This window comes from Garra rufa, chromosome 1 (assembly GCF_049309525.1).
Source record: "Garra rufa chromosome 1, GarRuf1.0, whole genome shotgun sequence".
Lineage (NCBI taxonomy): Eukaryota > Metazoa > Chordata > Actinopteri > Cypriniformes > Cyprinidae > Garra > Garra rufa.
The window spans coordinates 8913476-8930158 of NC_133361.1; the positions used below are offsets into that span (position 1 = coordinate 8913476).

General features: G+C 43.2%; 1 protein-coding gene across 1 annotated transcript in view; it reads right to left on the bottom strand.

Annotated features, from left to right (window-relative positions):
* LOC141328719 (uncharacterized) overlaps positions 1–16683 on the bottom strand; it is a 107255-nt gene that overhangs the window by 20144 nt on the left and 70428 nt on the right. The window lies entirely within an intron of this gene.

Sequence of the window (16683 nt, forward strand, 5' to 3'; positions counted from 1 at the left end):
ACACACAGTCATACCCTTGGCAAATCCTGACTTAAAGTTACTTTTATTCAACCAGAATAATTATTATTATTTAGCCTTTTTTTTTTGACCGGAAATGACACAGGCTTCTCCCAAAAGATAGTAAGACAATGTACTAGAGGCAGCATTGTGAAAAAAATAAAAAATAAAAAAATAACATCTTTCTCAGCTTTTAATTACTGTAGCAGGGGGAGGGAGACAAGAGGCGAGCGGATCCATTTGCAAGCTTTTAATAATGGAATGAGACAGATACATGGTCGAAACAAGCAGGGTCAAACAGAATAGCAGACAGGTATAATGAAGGCGAAGTACAAAGAAGTCCGTGAGGCAGGCGTAAGTCCAAACAGGGGCGAACAAAGTCCGTGGAGGGCGTGAGAGAGAAGTCCAATGTAAGGATTAATTAGCTCAAATGTATAATAATTCAAATAAGGAATCGAATCGAAAGATTCGAAACTTGATTAAATTGATTCAGAATTAATAGATTACACTTCTTAACCATTCGTCCAGCAAAGTGGTCAATTCAGCATAATGTATTAACTCAAAAGGTTTATATTATGTTCCTGGCCAAGATCACAAATAAACCAAAATATTACGTTAGGAAATTTTAAAGCTGAGGTAGCTTGATCTAAACACAGATAGAACTTTGTGAACATAAAGTCAAGACACTTCTTTTAATGAAACAATGATTTATTGAAACTACTCTAAGACACAACACTAATCTCTACTAAAACACAAATAAACACACACACACACACACACATTCACACTCACACTCATACAGTTCCGGGGATGAGCAATTACTGAGTTGAAGAGAACCCCAAATGTTCTAGTATCTTAACTAGTTCTTAGATCGCAACCTTAGAAAATCACAAAAGCAGAGACTTAGCTTTTAACTACTTAGGGAGTATTTTGCACCAGTTTCAGCGAAGTAAACAGAGATCTTGTTACTTGCGTTTGTGCCGGGAACGGGGGTTCCGGGGGCTCGTCTGAGCGAAAGTTCTGGTTGGTTGCTGGTCGATGACGTAGTTTGGGAAATCCCTCGACGTGGAGGAGTAGTTTTCTGGAGCCGATCTTTCGGTTGCCTGGTTACGCAGGTTGATGCGCTGGAAGTTCTTTTGAGTCGGCGTTGCGAGACTTGGAAAAGTTCGGCAGTCACGAAACTTCCGTTCTGTAGAGTTTTGATGGCACCGTTGCGTGCTTGGTCGAGTGGTCGAGCGGTCGAGCGCAGATGGAAAAGCACTCAAACCACAAGAGGCGAAAGGCGTGAGGCGAGAGCTGGGAGCTCTGAGTTCGCTGAGTTCTTGCTGAGTTCGCTTAGTTCTGTTAGGAACATGAAGTTTTAAACGGGCCGCTAGGGCACGTCCCATGATGCTGGGATCCAATGGCATTGCTAAAGGGGCGGGTCTCGCCAACCCCTTTCTGTCCTGTAATTCCTTCTGGTTCGTGACTTATTAGGATATGGATTTCTCTGCAATTTTTTGTTATTAACTTCAATAAACTATTTAAATGCACAAAGTATACAAAATATCATTTTCTCATTCACTCAGACAAACTGCTTTCATTATGATCTTTCAAGGCATATGAAATAGTGGTATCTTGCTTGCATGCTAATACATTGGACAACTTCCTTTTCTAAAGGCATATAATGCATAGATTAAACTCCAATGATCACATAAAACACATCGAGCATATAAACGAAAACATGAAAACATACGATATTGTTTGGTCTAATCGTAACACTGATAAGCTGATTGTTTCTTAAAGAAATGTCTTTGCAGTGTACGTATCTCTATTGAGAGACGTGGTGTGTGGGAATGTCCGAGGAGAGGGGGACAGGAAGTCCGAAAGGTCACGCGAGTCACGCTGGACCTCGTGTAAATCTGTCCTTTTCTGTTTCTCTGATTGAAATTTATGTTGGGAGAAGGCTGAACATCTGTTTCTTGGCGCTCTCAGACAAAGAGCGGTTTGTGGCGTTATCGCTGTTTTAGTGTCCTGTGTTTAGGTCTCCTGACGTGAATTAATGTTAACGGGCAGGCCGGGTCAACACTAGGGAAGACTTGTAGACTAGCTGGCGTCTGGTGATTGTCATGTGATGGTCATGTTAAAATTTTATGGCTGGGAGGAGGATTCTGTTTGATTAACAGAAATGTGAACACTTCTGTTTGGGTGCTTTGTTCCGCATTCCTACACATTCCCCCTTTTGGCTGGCGATGTTTCTGGTGTGAACATCGGCAGGCACTGGAACAAGAAGCAGAGAGAGAGAACAAAACACGCACAAGACACAAACAAAATCTCCATCACTAGCTGAATTCTGGTGCAGGGATTTAGTTATTTGGCCTGGTACAGTTAGAGGCACTTGCAATAACGTAGGGCCGCATCGGTGAGAATTATTGTTAATTTGGTGGTTTTGATTGACCGGAGTATCGGGAGTTCAACGAGGCGATGTAGACGTGTGCTCGATCAGGTGCTACGTCAGATAGTGCATGGGATCGTATTCAAGGTGGGCTATCCATTGAGGAGTCTCTTTCTCGTAGCGCATGGGCCATGGGAGTAATTAGGCGTTGCGTTTGAGCGTAACCGTTTTGGTACGACCGCAAATAGTTTGTTCATGAACTTGATAATTTAGTTTGAAAGGGTGCTGGGATTATCAAGATCTGTGACGGTGCTAAATCGTGATTCCGCCGGGATTTTGCTTACATGTCGTTTTAAAGTGGCTAGGTTTAGAATGTTAAACAGAGTGCCTACAGCCGCAGCAGCCCCAGCAGGGCGCCCAATAATCGTTTGGGACGCCGGTTGTACCCGCTTAATTCAGCCTGGGTTACGATCATTTTCTGTAATTAGCGCAGCATGTGGTTCACATCTGCCTGCATGTGGGCAAGGACTTCCCGTGTCTGACGGGTGTCGGCCCAAGAGTTTTGGGGGCTGATAGGGTGTAGTGTGTTCTGGAAAACATCATAGGGTCGAATCGGCCATACACCTTTAGAGGTAGACTTTGCGGTTAGCTATTGGTAATCCTGATTACGCAGAGAAACACGGCGGCGAATCATAACATCTACCTGGAGATAGAAAATAACAACGGGACAGTTAGCCACGACGGTCATGGTGTGGCGGGGTTGCTCAAATCGTTAACGAAATTTCTGGCAGTGATTTGCAACTAATTTGGTGTACTGAGTCAATCCCATCTTCAGGGGCCTAGACTTAAAAGAAAGTTAGGTAAGTTTCTGATGAGGGCTAGAAGGAAGGGACACATAGAGAAAGGGAGAAAAAGGAAAACACGAAGAGACACAATGACACTGACTGAGGTTAGACAGTAAGGATAAGTGTCACATGTGTGGAGCAGCTCCTCTCTGCTGGGCGGAGGTTGGACCTAGCAGTGCGGCAGAGGAGAATGTTTAGGTGATTTGTGTTGTGTTTGGGAGGTTAGCTGTGTGTTTACCTAGAAGGATAGAAATCATGTTAGTGTGAGGCATAGTCATGAATTGTCGGTCTGTATCAGTGGGTTTGGTCTTCCCCCTTTTGCTGTCGGTTGGAACCCCAATGTCTCTTTATCTGCTTTTGGTGAACCCATCGAAGAACTGGCTCGCTGCGCCCTTGTCCGATTCTGGTTCGGTCGGTAACAGGCGAGAACTTGTGGGATTCCTTTCAGTGGGGTAAGGACTTTCTCCGACTGGCACTAGGGAGTGTTCTGCCAAGGATGGCGAAACCGTAATACCACACTTTGTTTCCGACACTGAGTTCCTTGTGCGAAGGAGGTGGCTAGCATGGGGCTTTACATCCACATGTCTCTATATTTCCTGCATCATTTCTTTCAATTTTGAGTTATGCTCGGTGGCTTGGGTTTCTTGGTTGAAGCTGGCAACACATCAGGCATCCTTCTATGTAATCTGCCACATCTTGTTGTATGCCAGGCTTCTGTGCCACCTGTTTGAATGGGTTGTAGGTGGTTTTGGCACCACAGTGCACTGCGCATGGTGCATCGTGTGCATGTTTAAGCCTCATCCCCCTTTGGCTCTGAGGGACTACAAGCTTTGGCGCAGTTAGGGGCTCAGAGACATATGTGAGGGCATCAGTTAGCAGATGCAGCATGTTCGTGATGGATAGGAGGGTGCGGAGGTCTGAAGACGTGGATAAGTCAAGTGTAGAACTCGTAGGAGAGTAAAGTTCGAAGATGTGAGCAGAAATGGGTAGGTCTGCTGATGTGGGAGGAGGAGGAGTGTTGCATACCGATGGTATGTTGGTGGCGGGTAAGAGCTGAAGCCATCGGGATGGGTGGGAGGGCATGAAATGTATTGAATGGTTGTGATGGGCAAGGGTCGCTGTTGAGCCGAACCACGCCCGCTTTCAGATTGCCCTGGTGATTGTCTGGGCAGTCATGGACTTACGCTGTGGGTATCAGCTTCATTGGGCCACAGTCCGGGACGTCCTTTGCAAAAGAGTCCCTGTACTCATGTAGAATTTCTTTAAGTCCTAGGTGATCTGCTTTCTTGAGTCTGGTGTCCTTTGGTAGGCTTTGGTGTCTATGCTTCGTTGCTTTGAAGAGATTCGGGCTGCCGGCTGAGTTTTCCTGCCCAGGGGCTAGCACTGCAACAGATACTAAAGTGTCTTGGACATTTATGGCAGTTCTGAGTTGAGGGGGACCTGAGTCTGAGTCCCACGCTTGCAGTGAGCAGAGGGAAGGGCCTTGTTCTTTGCTGCTTGGCGTTGAACTTGAGCTTGGCCTTGACTTTGACACTGCATCGTCACTAAGCAAATTGAAGGCAACGTCTGTGGCTTGACACTGCGACTCATTGGGGACTACTGACTGGAAGGGCGATGGCTCACGGACTTGCGTCCACAACTTCAGGTGCTTAAAGTCTATCAAGGGTTTGAAGCGATTTAGCAGATCCTTTCCTATGAGGAGCGGATAGTTGTTTAGAGGTGAGATGTAGACTGGGTGGATGAGATTGATCGGTCCCACTGTTAGGTGAATTGGGGCCACATGTTTCAGCTGTAGGCCCATGTTTGAGTATGCTTGCAGGTTCAGTTCGCACCTTTGGAGTTTGAAAGTTCCATCAGTTATCGTTCTTTGAATTTTCTCAAGGAGTTTCGTTGACATTAGAGTGATGTCGGCTCCTGTGTCTAGAAGGGCTTCCACTTTGACATGACCCTCGATGGTGATGGGGAGGTAAAACTTTCTCGTTGTACCTTTCTCGGTGAGATCGCCTAGGAGTTGAGGGACTGGCGTTTGAGATGAGATAGGTAGGAGTTCAGGACTGATTCTGTGTTCTTCGGAGGAGTGGCAGACGACCAGGACAGCACTTTCGGGTGATTGAGTTGTTATATCAGCAGGTGTTTGTTGGAATCTTCTGTGATCTGACGTGTCATGTGTTGAGTCAGTTTCTGTCTCTTGCTCTGGATGTTTAAAGAAGCTTTCTTGTCCATCTGAAGTTATGACAGTTACAGTGTTCTTGGGGTAAGGAAAAGAGGTGCTGTTCTGTGTGGTTTGTTGGACCAGGTGGTCGTTGCCTTCTTGTCTGGCCGCTAGTCAGGCCGCAGTGGGTTTCTCTTTCTTTTCCCACTTCCGATCCTCCTTTTTGCGTTTGAAGAACTCTTGCATCATCATTTTCATCAGGTCTTGTGAATCAAAACACGGCAATGTCTCTTCTTCATGTGTAGATTCAGCTTGGGCTTGATCAGTGTGGGATCTTTGTAAGTTCTTTCGTCGATTTGTTGGACTGGTTGCATTAGATTCCCACGAGCCATTTCCTGAGCTTCCTGATGAGGTTGGCTGGCTCCATGATCTCTCCCATCGATTCTCACAAGGTCTTGGATGGTACCAGGATTTTTCCCAGTAGCGTTCAGGTGAGTGTTGTCGTCCGCGTGGTCCATCCCAGCGGTCGTTTCTTTGTGTAGGTCGGGCGCCAAAGTGAAAGTCACGTTCTCTGTTGAATGAGGATGGTCTCCATTCTCTAGGAGGTGGCTTGAAGCTTTCTTGGTGTTGGGCGCCCTCTAGGGTCATTTCTTGACATTGTGTGTTAAAATCAAGAACTGCAGTAGACTTGGTGCCTTTTTCTGACGCCATCTTTTGCTTGCCGTAGGCTTTGTGCGCCAGGTCTCGCAGCTGTTGAGACGTCATTGTTTGTGGGCATGCAAGGACGCCAAGGTGGTGGCTTACCGCAGGATGGAGATTTCTCAGAAAGAGAGTCTTAAAGTTCATGTCCTGCTCCATGTCAGGTTCATTGCGAGCTCCGAAGTATGCTTCTCTAAGCCGGCTATAGTATGCCTGGGAGGATTCATGACGACCCTGTTTTGTCTCCAGGGCGGCCACCAGTCCTTGCTCTGATTCTGGGACTGCGAATTCTTTGACGAGGGCTTGGCGGAGTGATTGGTAGTCAGCCTTTGTGTGAGACGGCTGTCGGTCCAGGAAGCTCCGTACCTCAGGGCTGGATCTCATTCGCAGAAGGTAAAGTCTGTCTTTGTCAGTAACGTTAGGTCTCATTTCCAAGTGAAAATCGACATCATTCAAGTAAGAGTGGACGTCTTGACCATCTGGCACACTCGGGGTGAATTTGCTGATGTTTCGGGCCAGCTTGTCAAGGTCTTTGAGGTTCATGCCATGTGATGGGTTATGGCTGGCCTTGGGGAGTTCTCGTAGCTTGGGTGTGAGGTAGGTTTCTTCAGAGGGAGCTGGCGAGGGTTTCTGAGTCGCTCCCTCCCCCTTTTTCTCACGTGACGTTTCAGGAACATGGGACCCGGGCCTGCTTAGCAGGGGTGAGGCCGGGGCCCGTCGCGTCCTGGTTGGCTCAGGGCGCAGTTCATAAGCATGTCTGAGTTCGTTTTTGACACTGTCCAATTCCTCTTTCATGTCGTCAAGTTGTTGAGTGAGGTAACTTATCTCAGTTCTTGCCTCGTTCAGATGTGTTTCGAGGGCTTTAATTCTGCTGTTCTTGTCTCTGAAGTCCAGCCTTGCCTTTTCCAGTAGCTGCTCTGCGTACTGTAGCTTGTCGCTGAGGTCGGCGCGGGCTGACTTTGCGTGCTCCATTTCTTGTGTGTGGTTTGCTAGAGTTTCTTGTAGTCTAGCGATCTCCTCAGTTGCTCTGGGATCCGTCTCATTGGACCCTTCCCGTCGATCTTGAGCCTCCAGCTCTAGCTGCTCGATGCGTCGCTGTGCGCGTTTCAGCTCCTGCTGGAGATAGGCGGCTTGTCTGTCGCTCCGTTTGAGGGAGGCGATGAGGGTGTGACTCAGGGAGCCAGTGATCTTTGCTAGCTCTTTGTGTCCGTAGCTCTGACCTGGATCATGTTTCATGATGCCTGTTATGTTGTTGTCCAGTTGGTCTTGTGTCTGGTGTTTGACAGCTTCGGAGGCTTTGGGTAAGAGGCTGTCCGTCACGGCGCTTAGCCAGATTTCCAGGTCCTCCCAGTGACCAACGGGGTCTGTTGGGCGAGGCATGTTTTGATGCCGTGAGGAAAGACCAGACCACTGACTGACACAGACCTGTAGACAGAAGAACAAACAAACAAAACAAACAAACAAAACCAAAATAGTGGTGTGAGTGTGGTGGTGTCAGGTGTAAATGGGTTTTGGGTGTGTTGTGTCGAGGTGAGCGTGGTTCTCCCCGCAGGTGGTTCACTGGTGTGCACGCCTCCAGCTAGCGTCGCTATGGAGGAGGCGAGGGGGTACCCACGGGTGTTGTAGCTAGAATAGAGAGAGGAAAGAGGAACAAACACCCACAGCAAAGAACGGCGTAGTCGTCGGCTGCTTCCCCCTTTTTCTAAAGAGAAGGGAGAAAAGAGACAACAACAAAAGGAACACTTTGGGAATAAGGTAGAAAGAGAGAGATTGGGAGAGAGAGGGAAAGTGAAATACACCTTTCTGGCCGCAGAATGAGTACAGTCAAGTTTTTGTTTTTGTTTTTTCAACTTGATGTATGCTTCTAGATACGGTGCTCAGAAATGGGTATTTCACACGCCAGGACTATGATTGTTATTATAATCCCCTCCGGGATGAGGGAATATACAATAACAATGACAGTATTGGCTTTGCAGCTGGTAGGATTGACACTGTACACCAATCAGAGCGTTGCTGGAAACGGGTTCACGACTGGCGCCTATCAGTCCTCGCTGGATTCGTTGGGACCTTGGCTGTCGGGTTCCACGATTAGAGGGGAAAGTGAGAGTTAGACAAGTTTAATTGGCGTTTTGAAATTGTATGAACATTGATTAAATGTCTTTTAAACAACCAAAATTCTCTGCTTTTATGATTCTCACAGGCACAATCGAGGAAATAGCAGCAGTAGTCAAATCAAGAGGAGGACAGCTAGGTGAAAGAGAGAGAGAGTGAGGAGAGAGACAGCCAATTGAAAATGAGGTTTCGCTCCCAAGTCAGGGAATATGACAAGACTTGATTATTACAATTACAATTAAAGCCTTGGTTTGCAAATTAAAATTGATGTTTCAATTCAGTAATGATTGTGGGAGAACTAAAACTGTAACGCTTTGTTAAAGTTTAAGTTAGCAGTTGTAATCAAATGAATCAACACAAACCATTGAGGTATGGGAAAAGGAACAACTATTGATTGTAAAAAGGAGTCGTTTTCAAATTAATAATGATTGTTCCTGGTTATAATTTAGAAGTTTTCATTAAAAATTGGTCAAGGAAATGATCATTTCTCTACTCAGCGTGTATCATTGCCGTCTGAAAAGGGGAAATGTGATTATGATTAAACTTAAAATTAAAATGTTCAATTAAAATCAAAAATTTTAATTGGAATCAGAAGTTTAAATTAGAGATTAAAATTTCCAAATAAAAAAATGTTTAACATAAATTATCACCTTGGCAATGAAAGTTGGTGACCAGATTAAAATGATGCCTCCTTAAAATTGACTACAAATAATCAATGTTAAATCAATCACAGAAATTGCGGTGTGGCAAGGAGATGTGATTATTTATTAAGATTGATCAAAGTATTCAAATTAATCAGCTTAAAAATAGTATTTGATCATAAAGCTTGTAACAGTTTAAATTGGCAATGCAAACAGTCAAAAAGGAGAGAGCCTTAAATCAAAAAAAATAAAATGTTTTAATTTGAGATTTATGATAGGGCTTTAATGGTTTGTTACAATCGCATCAAAAAGAGATTTAACTTTAAAATTGTCAATATTCCTGTCACATGGGAGGAGGGAAGAAATACGAGGAATAGTGTACAGAGATATGAAGTAAAGAAGTTTGCAGAATGATCGTTAAAGTTCAAAGCTTGTGATTGAGTCACCCAAACAACGTTACACACACTGAGTTCAAACACAACGGATCACCCTAACGCTGTGTGCTAACTGCTATTCTTCAAAGCCAGTGGTTTTACATAGGCTTAGCTTTAGCTAGTTTAGCTCTACCACTTGTTAGCGTTAGCTTTAGCTAGTTTAGCTCTACCACTTGTTAGCGTTAGCTTTAGCTAGTTTCGCTATACCACTTGTTGTTTACAAAATGAGCGGGCGGACTGCGCCTGCGCAACGAAACTCTGCTCCGGACAAGGTGTGTAACGATTTCCGGGTCGCAGCGTTTCTATGGCAACAACCAGCAAGTGAGAGAGTTAAGCAGTTTCAAATACAATGCATGAAATGACAGCACATTTCGGAATTGCACAGCAAATAAGCACTATTTAGATTCTTATCTTTTAGAACCGTCCCAACTCGTTAGAGTGAGGCACATTTATCCACAGATTTACTGCGATTAATACAACATATTTCACAGGTCTCGGCGGACCTTAATTCTGTGCTTGTCTGTTTAAACAACACCACAGCACATATGGACTCAGCCACACAATTTTAAGATCTCAAAATTTTTCCCATAAAGCAACGTGTGGGTGCTCGCGCTGAGCGCCACGTCTTAACTTCACTAACGTTAGTTTTAAGTGAATACTTGGTAAAAGAGCATTAGGTCGCGAGCCTAAAGATCTTAAACCGGGAGTCAGCTTAAGTTTTCACTCTGGAACACGCAGTGTAAAACACTAGCTGCAAGGCCTTTTGACAGAGAGGAAAAACAAGGAACACGCTCGTTTTTCTTCTTTTCTTTGTCTCAATTTCTAAAACTTTACTGCAGTTTAAATTCTTTACACAACAACTCAAAGTTACGCTTTCATTCATTCCAGACTGGCAGCCACAATAAAGCATACAGTACACAATAAACTGTTTCTCTGTCTTTGAACTATTTCTACCGGATAAAATAGAACAAATACCATATAGAATGACTTGTTTTATGTTCAAATAGTTAGATGTGTTCGCGTTATCTTCTCCACCATCTGTAAGGATTAATTAGCTCAAATGTATAATAATTCAAATAAGGAATCGAATCGAAAGATTCGAAACTTGATTAAATTGATTCAGAATTAATAGATTACACTTCTTAACCATTCGTCCAGCAAAGTGGTCAATTCAGCATAATGTATTAACTCAAAAGGTTTATATTATGTTCCTGGCCAAGATCACAAATAAACCAAAATATTACGTTAGGAAATTTTAAAGCTGAGGTAGCTTGATCTAAACACAGATAGAACTTTGTGAACATAAAGTCAAGACACTTCTTTTAATGAAACAATGATTTATTGAACTACTCTAAGACACAACACTAATCTCTACTAAAACACAAATAAACACACACACACACACACACACATTCACACTCACACTCATACAGTTCCGGGGATGAGCAATTACTGAGTTGAAGAGAACCCCAAATGTTCTAGTATCTTAACTAGTTCTTAGATCGCAACCTTAGAAAATCACAAAAGCAGAGACTTAGCTTTTAACTACTTAGGGAGTATTTTGCACCAGTTTCAGCGAAGTAAACAGAGATCTTGTTACTTGCGTTTGTGCCGGGAACGGGGGTTCCGGGGGCTCGTCTGAGCGAAAGTTCTGGTTGGTTGCTGGTCGATGACGTAGTTTGGGAAATCCCTCGACGTGGAGGAGTAGTTTTCTGGAGCCGATCTTTCGGTTGCCTGGTTACGCAGGTTGATGCGCTGGAAGTTCTTTTGAGTCGGCGTTGCGAGACTTGGAAAAGTTCGGCAGTCACGAAACTTCCGTTCTGTAGAGTTTTGATGGCACCGTTGCGTGCTTGGTCGAGTGGTCGAGCGGTCGAGCGCAGATGGAAAAGCACTCAAACCACAAGAGGCGAAAGGCGTGAGGCGAGAGCTGGGAGCTCTGAGTTCGCTGAGTTCTTGCTGAGTTTGCTTAGTTCTGTTAGGAACATGAAGTTTTAAACGGGCCGCTAGGGCACGTCCCATGATGCTGGGATCCAATGGCATTGCTAAAGGGGCGGGTCTCGCCAACCCCTTTCTGTCCTGTAATTCCTTCTGGTTCGTGACTTATTAGGATATGGATTTCTCTGCAATTTTTTGTTATTAACTTCAATAAACTATTTAAATGCACAAAGTATACAAAATATCATTTTCTCATTCACTCAGACAAACTGCTTTCATTATGATCTTTCAAGGCATATGAAATAGTGGTATCTTGCTTGCATGCTAATACATTGGACAACTTCCTTTTCTAAAGGCATATAATGCATAGATTAAACTCCAATGATCACATAAAACACATCGAGCATATAAACGAAAACATGAAAACATACGATATTGTTTGGTCTAATCGTAACACTGATAAGCTGATTGTTTCTTAAAGAAATGTCTTTGCAGTGTACGTATCTCTATTGAGAGACGTGGTGTGTGGGAATGTCCGAGGAGAGGGGGACAGGAAGTCCGAAAGGTCACGCGAGTCACGCTGGACCTCGTGTAAATCTGTCCTTTTCTGTTTCTCTGATTGAAATTTATGTTGGGAGAAGGCTGAACATCTGTTTCTTGGCGCTCTCAGACAAAGAGCGGTTTGTGGCGTTATCGCTGTTTTAGTGTCCTGTGTTTAGGTCTCCTGACGTGAATTAATGTTAACGGGCAGGCCGGGTCAACACTAGGGAAGACTTGTAGACTAGCTGGCGTCTGGTGATTGTCATGTGATGGTCATGTTAAAATTTTATGGCTGGGAGGAGGATTCTGTTTGATTAACAGAAATGTGAACACTTCTGTTTGGGTGCTTTGTTCCGCATTCCTACACCAATAATACGAGCGAGAGTCCAAAGCCGGGCGGGAACAATAAACACGAGAGAGCTAAGGAACTAGGGAGCTAGAAAACAGCGAAAACATCTACAACAATCCGTGACGTGCATAGGAAGGTCCGGGGCTATATAGCGCCACTGATTGGCCACAGGTGTCTGATGCAATCAGTGCGGTGGAGGATGGGAGATGCAGTCTGAGATGATAAGTGACAGTCTGTGTGTAGTGATACGGTGAATGTGACATCTGGTGGTGGGCGGTCCGCAGAACACAAACCGGATTTGTGACAGTTTACATTTGAACAAATAGTGGCATGTCCAAAATTATTTATACCCTTTGCAAACTGTCACAGTCTATGGGAAAATCCAAAGTTCTATACCATTCCAAATAGTCCAAGCTGTTCTAAAGCATCCTAATTACCCTGATTCATAGACAACAGCTGTTTTAATCAACTCAACAGGTGAAAAACAGAAGCTCTCTGCTGTTGGTTTGTGGACAGCCACAGGGATCTCTCTGAGGCCCTCTTCTATTTTTAATATACATGTTTGAGATTAGAGTTATGAGATGTGTTTCCATTGTTATGCTGATGATACTCAACTATACATTCCAACAAGACTAGATTAAACTTATCTAAGATAACAGAATGTGTAAAAGATAAAATATTGGATGACCAATAATTTTCTTCTAATAAATTCAGATAAGACAGAGATATTGCATATTGGACCAAAAAACATAATCTCTTAGAATGCAATTTCGATGGAGGATGTACTGTTACTTCTACAATCATAGTCCATACATCCTACTCCCTGAGAACAATATGATTCCTCTTCAATAATGTGTCTATATTTGACAGATACTGTGATTTTTTTAAAATTGTTTATTTATTTTTTTTATTGATGTTTAGGATCAGGCAGATAATGTGACTTATGCTGACATCTCTGTGTACAGCAAAAACAAAGCCAAAAAGGACAAGGTGAGCAAACACTACTTGTTCTTGATTAATGTCTACCTTCTCTCAGCATGGCCTATATTAATTTTATTATATGCATTTCTTCTAAATTTGTGTCTTGAATTGAGCTCAAACAACATGCTGTAATAATTGTGTGTTAATAGTAACTGTGATGTTGATTCAGGTTCACCGCGATGATAAAGTGACTTACGCTTCCATCAGAGGAGCAGAAGCTGGAGCTCAGAAAAACTGCAGTCAACTTTATGCCTCTGTGAACAAGAACCGTCACAAATCAAGAAATTATTCAGAGGAATATGAATTGTGACTCTTAATGTTTATAAATGACATAAAAGAAGATTGTAGTTTGTAACATAAATAAATTACACATTAGGAAATGTATTCTGACTACTTTTTTGATTGCTTTTAGCTTTTGGACCCAACTCATCAGAGAATCTACATTTCATTATTTGTCATAATTAACTGTTTTAAAAATTACATGACTTTGCTTATATTACGTTACCTAGGGTCATACAAATGCCATATTAAAGTAAATAAAAATGCAATCAGTTACTACCCGGCATTCTAAATATTTTCAGTGTATTTTGGGAAACATTGTTATGTTAAAAAACAATCTCTGATTTATTTGTAGTTATTTGTGTTCAGTTAGGCATGTGTTTTTTTATTACATTAGCTGTCTGTGTGTCTTCATTATTAATTCAAGGCCGCAGGCTTGCCAAAGTCTCGAAAATGGAGGACAGTTCATTCTCAATAAATCAATTTTCTAGAGTGGCTTCATACCAACTGTTTTCAGCAGTGCTTGTAATATTATATTTTATTTGTCAACAATAAAATTGCAAACATGTCAAACAGATACAGTTTGTGCAGAATGTTTCTGTGAATTTCAGTCATCATTGCTTTTCATTGGGAATATGATGCTGAGTTTTTTAATGCTCAAGCTACTGCACAAACAGACTGTTTTAAAATATTCCTCTGTATAGGGTGTACATTATACAGGGTGCACTGTAAAAAGTTGTCACCAGACTCAACTTAAAAACCTAAGTTTAGCAGCTGCCTTAAATTTTTAAGTTAAATCAGCTTAAAACTACAAGTCATTTTAACAAATGAGTTGATTTAACTTGTGAGTTTAAATGACTTAAGTTGATTTAACTTAAAATTTTAAGGCAGCTGCCAAACTTAAGTTTTTAAGTTGAAACTGGTGAAAACTTTTTACAGTGTGTTTGTGACTGAGGCAGAGATGCTCAGAAATGCTTTATTCAACAGAGCTGTAGAGGAACTAAGAGACTGCAGTCAGTTTTGCAGAAACAAAGTAGAAAATGACTATAGGGGTGGCAATCATAAATAAATAAATAAATAAATATTAATGATTCTGTTCTCTCTCTGGCTCCTCTCAACTCTAATGGCTGACTCTTGTCCTCTTTGTGTTATAGTTCATAGTGTATGGTGTATAGTTTTTTTAGTCTTAGCTGAGCAAGGTGGCTGTGGGTTGTGCGCTTAGTGTGACATTATATGATTTCAGCAGTATTTTCAGAGTGGTGATCTCACTTTTGAGGTTTGGAAAATGTTACTGCTGGCTGTGAGAACTCAGTTAGTTTGACCACACAAAAGACCACTTAAAGACAGAAGATGAATACGCATCTTAGCCCAGCTGTACTCCTCTCCTCTCAACCTCAGTGGACGTAGACTCAGTAGTCTTTGTAGCATGTTGAAAACCATTGCAGGGGAGCAATCACCAAGCTAGCACATAGATATCCTCCCCACAACTGCCAGTTAAAACACAGCTAGCCTCAGATAGCTCTATTCCAAGCTTGGCGTGCCATAACACTCAGATGACTACACTAAGGAGGTCCCAATCAGTGTCAGTCCCAAAGCAGGCTAGCGAAGCACTGTGTTATTGACCAAAAGCTCACAAGAAGGAAAACCGGACCATCAGTAAATGATTCGCTAAACATCATTAGCCTGAGATCAAAGCCTAATGTAAGTAATGGCCATAAAACAGGAGGGCTAGACACAGCTATCTTCAAATAGCAGTCCCCTCACATAAGGCTGATTTGGGCCATATCCCCCAGCAAGGGGATACAGCACAGTCTAGGCCAGAGGAACCCTGTTTCTGGAGATCTACCATCCTACAAAATTCAGCTCCACACTTGATCAAACACAGCTAATTAATCTCTTAGGTAGCACTTGACAGCTGTGTTGAAGCAGGGCTGCAGGTATCTCCAGGAACAGGGTTGAGCACCTCTGGTCCAGGCAAAGGGCTCAAGAAGACTACTTACCTTAAAAAAGGAAGCAGTCTAGGAGCTGAAACACAGCAGCTTTCCTCAAATAGCAGATTCCTAGAGAGAGCTTGGTATGGTAAGCTTGTAACCATCTGATAACCATCTGCAGACAGCTACACTCTGAGCAGGCGGTGTTCACTTAAAGCCCTGAAGAATGGGAAACAGGGTTTCTCTCATACTGACCACTGGATGTTTAACATGGATTTGAGAATTAGAATTGTTGATCCCCACAAAGATGGCCAAGGCTATTAGAGGTTCAGTAACACCCTGAAACCGTGTTACACTACAGTGGTCAGGGTCATACAGAGGTTTGCCAAGATGGGTTCCATTCAGAACAGGCCTTGCAAGGGTCGATCAACGAAGATCAGCACTCATTCTGTGCATCAGGTGCAGAACCTGGCTTCAAAAAACAGATGTATAAGTGCTGCCAGCATTGCTTTAAAGGTTTTAGAAGTAGAAGGTCAGCTTGTCAGTGCTCAGACCATACGCTACACACTGCAACAAGTTGGTTTGCACATGTGTCATCCCAGAAGGAAGCCTCTTCTGAAGCTGGCCCACAAGAAAGCTTGCAAACAGTTTGCTGAAGACAACCAGTCCATGGACATGACTTACTGGAACCATGTTCTGCATCTGACGAAGTTAAACTTGTTTGGCTCAGATGGTGTCCAGCATGTGTGGCGATGCCTTAGTGAGGATTACCAAGAAAATTGTGTCTTGCCTACAGTCAAGCATGGTGGTGGTAGTATCATGGTCTTGGGCTGCGTGAGTGCTGCTGGTTCTGGAGAGCTGCAGTTCATTGAGGGAAAAATGGATTCCATTATGTACTGTACATTCTGAAGCAGAACATGATGCCTTCCCTCCAGAAACCAGCCAAATGGCAGTTTTCCAACATGATAACGATCCCAAACACACCACCAAGATGACAACTGCTTTGCTGAGGAAGCTGAAGGTGATGGGGTGGCCAAGTATATGGGTCATCCTCAAGCGTGAGGTGGAGAAGCATCATGTGTCTAACATCCAGAATATCCACAAGGAGTGGAAGAGGATCCCAGCAACAATCTGTCCAGCACTGATCAATTCCATGCCCAGGATGATTAAGGCAGTGCCAGATAACAATGGTGCCAACACAAAATATTGACACTTTGGACAAGTTCACTTAGGGTGTACTCACTTCTGTTGCCAGCTATTTTGACAATAATAGCTGTATGTTGAGTAACTTTTAATTTTAACAATAAATCTAATCTGCTATACAAGCTGCACAGCTGCACATAGCCTGCTGTCAAGGTTTAATCAAGCAAGGTGACTCAAGGTGGTAAGGTTTTGCACTAAGTGTGATATTACA